The 7724-nt window shown below is 38.2% G+C and overlaps 1 protein-coding gene across 1 annotated transcript in view; it reads right to left on the reverse strand.

Moving 5' to 3' along the window:
- Positions 1-2454, reverse strand: part of LOC308689609 (NLR family CARD domain-containing protein 3-like) — a 35664-nt gene extending 33210 nt beyond the window's left edge. The window contains exon 1 of the mRNA XM_081363419.1: positions 2404-2454. The gene's annotated coding sequence lies outside the window, so the exon portion shown is untranslated. The remainder of the gene's footprint in view (positions 1-2403) is intronic.
- Positions 2455-7724: the final 5270 nt, after the last annotated feature.

The following is a 7724-nucleotide window of genomic DNA, read 5'->3' on the forward strand; positions in this document are numbered from 1 at the left end:
TATTGAAAATGAGTCATTTTGTGTGTGTTTTTTTCCCAAATCAGTGACATCATTTACAAATTTGGCAATTAAAGAGTTAAAATCCTGAATTTTTTTAAACATTTAGTATTTTTGAGCAGGACTGAGGTTGATTAATAGATTTATGCAAAAAAAATTGAAAAAAATATTTATCTGATAAATTTTTACAGCAGTTTAAAGTAGTGGCTGTTTTCAGCCACAAACATAACGAAAGGGTAGTAAATTTGCCCACAGTGTACTGTTGAGTTTTTGAAAAATTTCAAAGCATTTTCCCAAAATATGTGTCAAAATAAGATTTGTCACCAAAAATCATTCCATTTGCTGAAACACAGAAAAAGTTATGGCCAAAATTAGACTCAAAAATACCCCATAGTGGATGAAAACATCCCCAACAGCACATAAGGGTTAAGGAAACAATCTAAGAAAACGCTTTGAACTGCAAGAAATATATTGTTAAATTGAACAACAAAAATGATCTTTAAAAAACAATTTAAATGTCACAATGTAACGGGTACCGTAGCAACGGCACCGTGGATAACAGATTAATTCCTGTAAAACAGGAGAGAAACGAGGAGACAGTTGCTGAGTCCCAATTCGCATACTATCCGTCCTAAATAGTATGCGAAACTAGAATTAGTACGTCCCAAATCGTAGCATGTTGAAATGAGTATTCCAAAGATACCCGGATGGTCTACTATTTCCGGTTAGAATTCGAAGTGCAGATCAATGCACACTCTAACGGCTAATATTGCCCACAACCCATTGCGTGCGGGAGGGAGGAGCTTTGCGGTGATGATGGTGATGTAAACCTGGCAGTCGGATGCAGCAACGGAGATGCGCCCTCAGTTTTTAAGTGTAAGAATTCAAATGTTTAACCCTAATTAAAGTTATATTTTATTGTCTCGTAATATTAATGGGTTTATGTTGTGCCAAAAAAGTACCGTGTTTATCTTGTAGGGTCCGATGAAGATACCGAGCGCCTCATTGCAGGCTACAAAACAATAAATAAAAAGGCTCTAGTACAGTGTCATGCAAGTGTCTTTTTTTATGCATTTCTTTTGATGTTTCTGTCTGACTTATTTGTAGTAATACTGTGGCTGTACATATGTTAACTTTATCAGCCCAACCAAAGAAACATGGTTACTACACTTTTACTATAGTAAAAGCATGGTTCATTTTCATCGGGGTATTTTTAAGTATTATACATAAGTATAAGATTAAGTATAAAATACGTTAAACAATAGTTACACTATAAACTTTAAATATTTTAACTTTCGTTACACACATTTGCACATGAATGTCAGAACCAGCCGCCTCACAAACGACCTGCGTTTGGTTGATCTACGACGACGCCCTGCTTCACTCCTCAATTTGGTAAACACATTGTAAATGTATTGTGGAAAAAAAGATGGGAATAGTAAATAAAATTATATTGGATATATAAGAATGAATGAAATGTTAAATGTTTTGTTAACAGTCGCGGTGTGCGTAACTAGGCAACCACGTTCAAGTTCACGTTGCATGACGTCATCGAAGTATGTCCCAGAACGTGCATACTTTTTTGCTACACACTCAAAAGTACATACTTTTTCATCACAAAAAAAGTACATACTTTTAGGTCGTAGTATAAGTAGGCGAATTGGGACTCAGCCAGTGTTATCAGTTTCGAGCTCTCTGCAGTAATTTATTTTCTGAATTTTCTTCAGCAATCACATCTCTATTGTTAAGTATCATTGTATGTTTCACATATTACATGTTCAGTGTCTTTTTAACATTACAATTCATTTTCAGTGTCCATGTCAATGCAAAATCCATATTAAAATAAACCTCTTTCCACCAAATGCATGTTCACTTACTCTTCATGCTTGTATTTTATACTATTTATCAAAATGAAATGTAAAGACAAAGGTAATATTCACCAGCTTTTTTTTAGATACTTAGAATCTTCCATTCACAGTATTTTATCAGTATCATGTTAATACAGTACTGCAAAATCATGCTCAGAACTCATAAAGTGCTTAAAGTGTAACTTTTAACCTCATTTTAAACTGTAAACATTTTTGTATAAACTCATTGAGCAAAAAAACATTTCCAATAGATGGTGGGAAACTGACATACAGTGAGCTAAACATATCTGTTAACATTACAAGCTCAAAAAAATATCATATACACGGGGAAAGTGTGTGTTGAGCTGACTTGCTCTCTAGTAATGTCTCTCGACCGTTACTCTGTAGGACTTTGCCCTCTCGTTTCAACTCATTTCAAACTAAATCAAAAACAGACCCTAACGAAACTCATTTCACTAAAAACAGTTCACTCATATCTCGCATACATTCCAGCATAGATAAATGCTACTTCTGAGGTGTTTTTTATACATTTACCCACCTGTAAAACAGGAGAGAAACGAGGAGACAGTGTTATCAGTTTCGAGCTCTCTGCAGTAATGAGAAACCCTCAACTCACGCAGCTACAGTAACTCGTCACTCTACACGGCCCCTACTGGCCTGGAGCAAACACTACACAATTCACTTTAAGTCACGAAAATTCACATTAAAAATAAAACAATTGGGATACTTGTTTTTTTTTTTTTAAATACAATCACTTGTTTCAAATAAAAGACAATAATTGTGAATATTCTTAAAACACAAATACAACACTTTTGTGGTCGTCACAACAATATATCGGTAAACAAATCAAAAATATATTTAAATTTAAAAAAAATCTCTGAAAAAAAAACAGCTCTCCAAAAAATACATTAATACAAAATTGTTACATCGAACAACAAACATAATCTTTAAAAAACAATTCAAATGTCACAACATACCGGTAAATAAATCAAAAATATATTTTTATATAGGCCTATATTATCCCAGTTCAAACCCATGCCCACTTTGCCCATAAATGTACCATGCAGGACCCATATATGTGTTCCCAGTTCAAACCCATGGCCACTTGGCCCATAAAAATTCTATGCAGGACCCATATATGTGTTCCCAGATCAAACCCATGCCCACTCGGCCCATAAATATGTCATGCAAGACCCATATATGTGTTCCCAGATCAAACACATGCCCACTTGGCCCATAAATAAACCATGCAGGACCCATATATGTGTTCCCAGTTCAAACCCATTGCCACTTGGCCCATAAAAATTCTATGCAGGACCCATATATGTGTCCCCAGATCAAACCCATGCCCACTCGGCCCATAAATAAACCATGCAGGACCCATATATGTGTTCTCAGTTCAAACACATGCCCACTTGGCCCATAAATATGACATGCAAGACCCATATATGTGTTCCCAGATCAAACCCATGCCCACTCGGCCCATAAATATGTCATGCAAGACCCATATATGTGTTCCCAGATCAAACACATGCCCACTTGGCCCATAAATAAACCATGCAGGACCCATATATGCATTCCCAGTTCAAACCCATGCCCACTCGGCCCATAAATGTGCCATTCAAGACCCATATATGTGTTCCCAGTTCAAACCCATGCCCACTTGGCTCATAAAAATTCTATGCAGGACCCATATATGCATTCCCAGTTCAAACCCATGCCCACTTGGACCATAAATATGCCATTCAAGACCCATATATGTGTTCCCAGTTCAAACCCATGCCCACTTGGACCATAAATATGCCATTCAAGACCCATATATGTGTTCCCAGATCAAACCCATGCCCACTTGGCCCATAAATATGCTATGCAGGACCCATATATGTGTTCCCAGTTCAAACCCATGGACACTTGGCCCATAAAAATTCTATGCAGGACCCATATATGTGTTCCCAGATCAAACCCATGCCCACTCGGCCCATAAATATGTCATGCAAGACCCATATATGTGTTCCCAGATCAAACCCATGCCCACTTGGCCCATAAATATGCTATGCAGGACCCATATATGTGTTCCCAGTTCAAACCCATGGACACTTGGCCCATAAAAATTCTATGCAGGACCCATATATGTGTTCCCAGATCAAACCCATGCCCACTCGGCCCATAAATATGTCATGCAAGACCCATATATGTGTTCCCAGATCAAACACATGCCCCCTTGGCCCATAAATAAACCATGCAGGACCCATATATGTGTTCCCAGTTCAAACCCATGGCCACTTGGCCCATAAAAATTCTATGCAGGACCCATATGTGCATTCCCAGTTCAACCCCATGCCCACTTGGCCCATAAATATGTCATGCAAGACCCATATATGTGTTCCCAGATCAAACCCATTCCCACTTGGCCCATAAATATGTCATGCAAGACCCATATATGTGTTCCCAGATCAAACCCATGCCCACTTGGCCCATAAATATGTTATGCAAGACCCATATATGTGTTCCCAGATCAAACCCATGCCCACTTGGCCCATGCCTGTCCCTTATGGGGCCCATGTAATCAGCTCATATGGGCTTCCTATGTGGGACTCGTACTACAAAACCTACATGGGACCCGCTGATTTCACCCAGCCAAAGCCCATGCCCACACAGTACCCATGGAACCCGTAGTTAACCCATCTGGGCCCCACGTGTCATTGCTGGCTGGGTGGGAAGCCCCGTTTCGACTGACCGGCACGCGATTGGTCCAGCCATCCTCCTGTCAGACTCGTAGCGCTATGTGTAAACAAGCTAGCAGATCTCCTCAGAAAGATTAAATATTATTAATTTGAGAAATGTCGCTGTCAAAATAGAGCAAAGTCGCCAAAAAGTCGCCAAAAGCGTTGAAATCACTAGAGGCTTCTAACCTAAGCTCTGCTGCTGGTCATCAAGAGTGGCTAAGGCTAGTCAGTGATTTTTTGGGATCTGGAGACGTGTCATCCTCTGATGACAGCGACAGCAGTGACAGCCCTGTGGTATTTATTGTGTATGGATGTGAGTGAGTGCAATTATTCTGTGAGTGTATTTATCTGCAAGGAGAATCCATTACAATGTGTTTGATTTATTTTAACCCAATATTTAACTGTTGGTATCTCCGTTATGAATGTGTTAAACTATTATTGTCAACTAGCAGATATGATTGCATAGGCTAACATTATTTTGTTCTCTGTTTCCTTGTCTCTCTGCCTCTCTCTCTCTCTCTCTCTCTCTCTCTCTCTCTCTCACACACACACACACACACACACACACACACACACACACAGACAGACACACACACACACACACACACACACACACACACACACACACACACACACACACACACACCCTCTCTCAAGGAAAACTGTAGCACCTCTGTTCAATCTTTCTGATTTTAGTAAATGTTTGTAAAAGTGCCTTTTAAATTATTTATTAAAATAAAAACTTTAAAATAATTTGAGCTTCAGCCTGGTTTAATAGCATATATTAATGTCTTTGGTCAAATTAAGCTGTACAATAAATAGTTCATCCCTTTAAATGCAATGGATTTTGAAAGATATCAACAAAAAACGGGCAAAAAACTTTTTTCAGGTTTCTCAGGTTTTCAATTGTAAAAAGAGGACAGACGACCATAATTCAAATGTGTATATCTTTACAACCATTCAAGGTATGACTTTGACTTGGATATCATTTGAAAGCGTATGGTCTCCTCTTTCCATTAATACCAAAATCTCAATTTTGAAATTTGGGTCACTGTGACTCATTTTGCTGGATCAGGTCACATATATGGTGATGGAAGTGCTTTGATAAATGCTGACTCGAATGCAATTGGTCATTATTTACTCACTCTCAAGTTGTTTCAAACCTTTATGAATGTATTGTTTTCCCTACTATGGAAGTCTGTTTGGTTACTGAAATTATTCCAAATATCTTTCTTTGTGTTCAGCAGAAGAAATACATTCATACAGGTTTTAAACAACTTAAGGGTGAGTAAATGACAGAATTTTCATTTTTAAGTAAACTATTCCTTTAAGGCCATGCTGACCAAACTTATTACAAGATTTTTGATCAAACCATTGACATCTAGTAAACCAATCAAGACATGAGACTGTATTAGGGTTAGGTTGGGGTTATTGCAATAACCCTGCGTATATAGGAGTTGCTTGTAGAAGTTTTAATTCAGGGTTTAAAACTCTTGTAAACCATTTAACCATTCGTAAAATCATGACTAGACAGTCTGTTCTAATAAATGTACTTATATAAGATCTGCTGCTGTTCTTGGCCCTGTACTTTATTTGGCTTGAGAAAGCCAACTTACTGAAATCCTATTTAAACGTATTACTATTACTGAAACTACTGACCGCTACTCCTCCTAATGGTGCGTTCACACCGGACGTGAATAGTGCGTCAGGCGCGAGTGATTTCAATGTCAAGTCAATGCAAAGACGCGTTACGCACGTAAAAAATTCCTGCGGCGTGAATGAGGCGTAGAGCGTAGCGCGGCAGACGCTGGCGCCTCATTCGCGTCGCAGGAATTTTTTACGCGCGTAACGTATCGTAGCGTTCTGTTCTGCTCTCCAGAGTAAATACAGAGCGGTGACTCTCTCGATAAATGATCGATCAACATCAGACATCTTGTAAAAAGATGGCCACCAATGGTTTTCGAAACTTTTGCCTCTGACGCACGTAAATTTCGCATCAAACTTTTGTTTTTACGCGCGTCAATTTCGCTCTTGACGCGCGAATGGACACAAAGTGGTCAAGCGTATAACTAGACGCGGCAGGCGCGAATTTTACGCGCTATTCGCGTCCGGTGTGAACGCACAGTAAGGCATCTTTACACAGCCGAGTTAAGGCTGCTCTAAAGCGGCTTGAATTCTGAATTCTGTGTAAAGACGCAATGCCACATAAAAACAGACTTAAAATATGACGGGTCTGACCCACCTCAGCCCCTGAAACGTTTGGTTCAGTGTAAATGAAAAGCAAACTTGTGGCACCCTAAACAACGTCATTAGGCCTAGCTCCATATTGTTTTAGCCAAATTAAAAAAAAAGTTTGCCAACAAGGGTCAATAAAGTAAAAGAGTCCTGTGCTCACATCGTGAACCAAACCACCAAAATAACAGAATTGTTGACTCGTAGTGTGTAGTCATTTGGCTTTCGCCGTTTGTAATCTTCCTTTGAAGAGACTGGAAGATCAACGCGCTGCTACATTTCTCTCAGATACGATAAATGCTTATTTGGCGTCACTGTGATAATGCATTGTTATATTATATTCCAAAAATCATCTCCTTGAGGATGATATATCACCCACACACAACAGTCTGGTGACATCTGCTGTCTTGCCTGAAATGTTAACGCTAGCATAATTGTTCATGCTTTCTGGCTCTTTAAAAAAAAAAACTTTTGACCTCTTTTAATGCTGCAGTGATCTACCCGGTGTAATAATTCATAATTTCTTTTTAGCATTTGCTCAATCTGAAACAATTTTATTAAGAAATATAACTATCAGTACCACATAATTATGACAAACCTCAAAGAGTGAGATATAGCACTTCAGTTTTTCAGTTCAAATTCATTTTTTTATTTGTCTCAAGTTTTATTACATTTTTTATTTCATTATTTTTAAATTCATTTCCTAACATTTTGTTAAAACTGTAGTTTTAAAATAGTTATGTTCAAAGCATTGTTTCACGTGATTTGTGAAAATGTGTAAATGCACATTTTGTGATTTTACTATCTACACTGAACAAAATTATAAAAGCAACACTTTTGATTTTACCCCAAATTTTCATGAGCTGAACTCAAAGGTCTTAGACTTTTTTATGTACACAAA

The sequence above is a fragment of the Scardinius erythrophthalmus genome, assembly GCF_964197995.2.
Source record: "Scardinius erythrophthalmus genome assembly, chromosome: 4".
Taxonomy (NCBI): Eukaryota; Metazoa; Chordata; class Actinopteri; order Cypriniformes; family Leuciscidae; genus Scardinius; species Scardinius erythrophthalmus.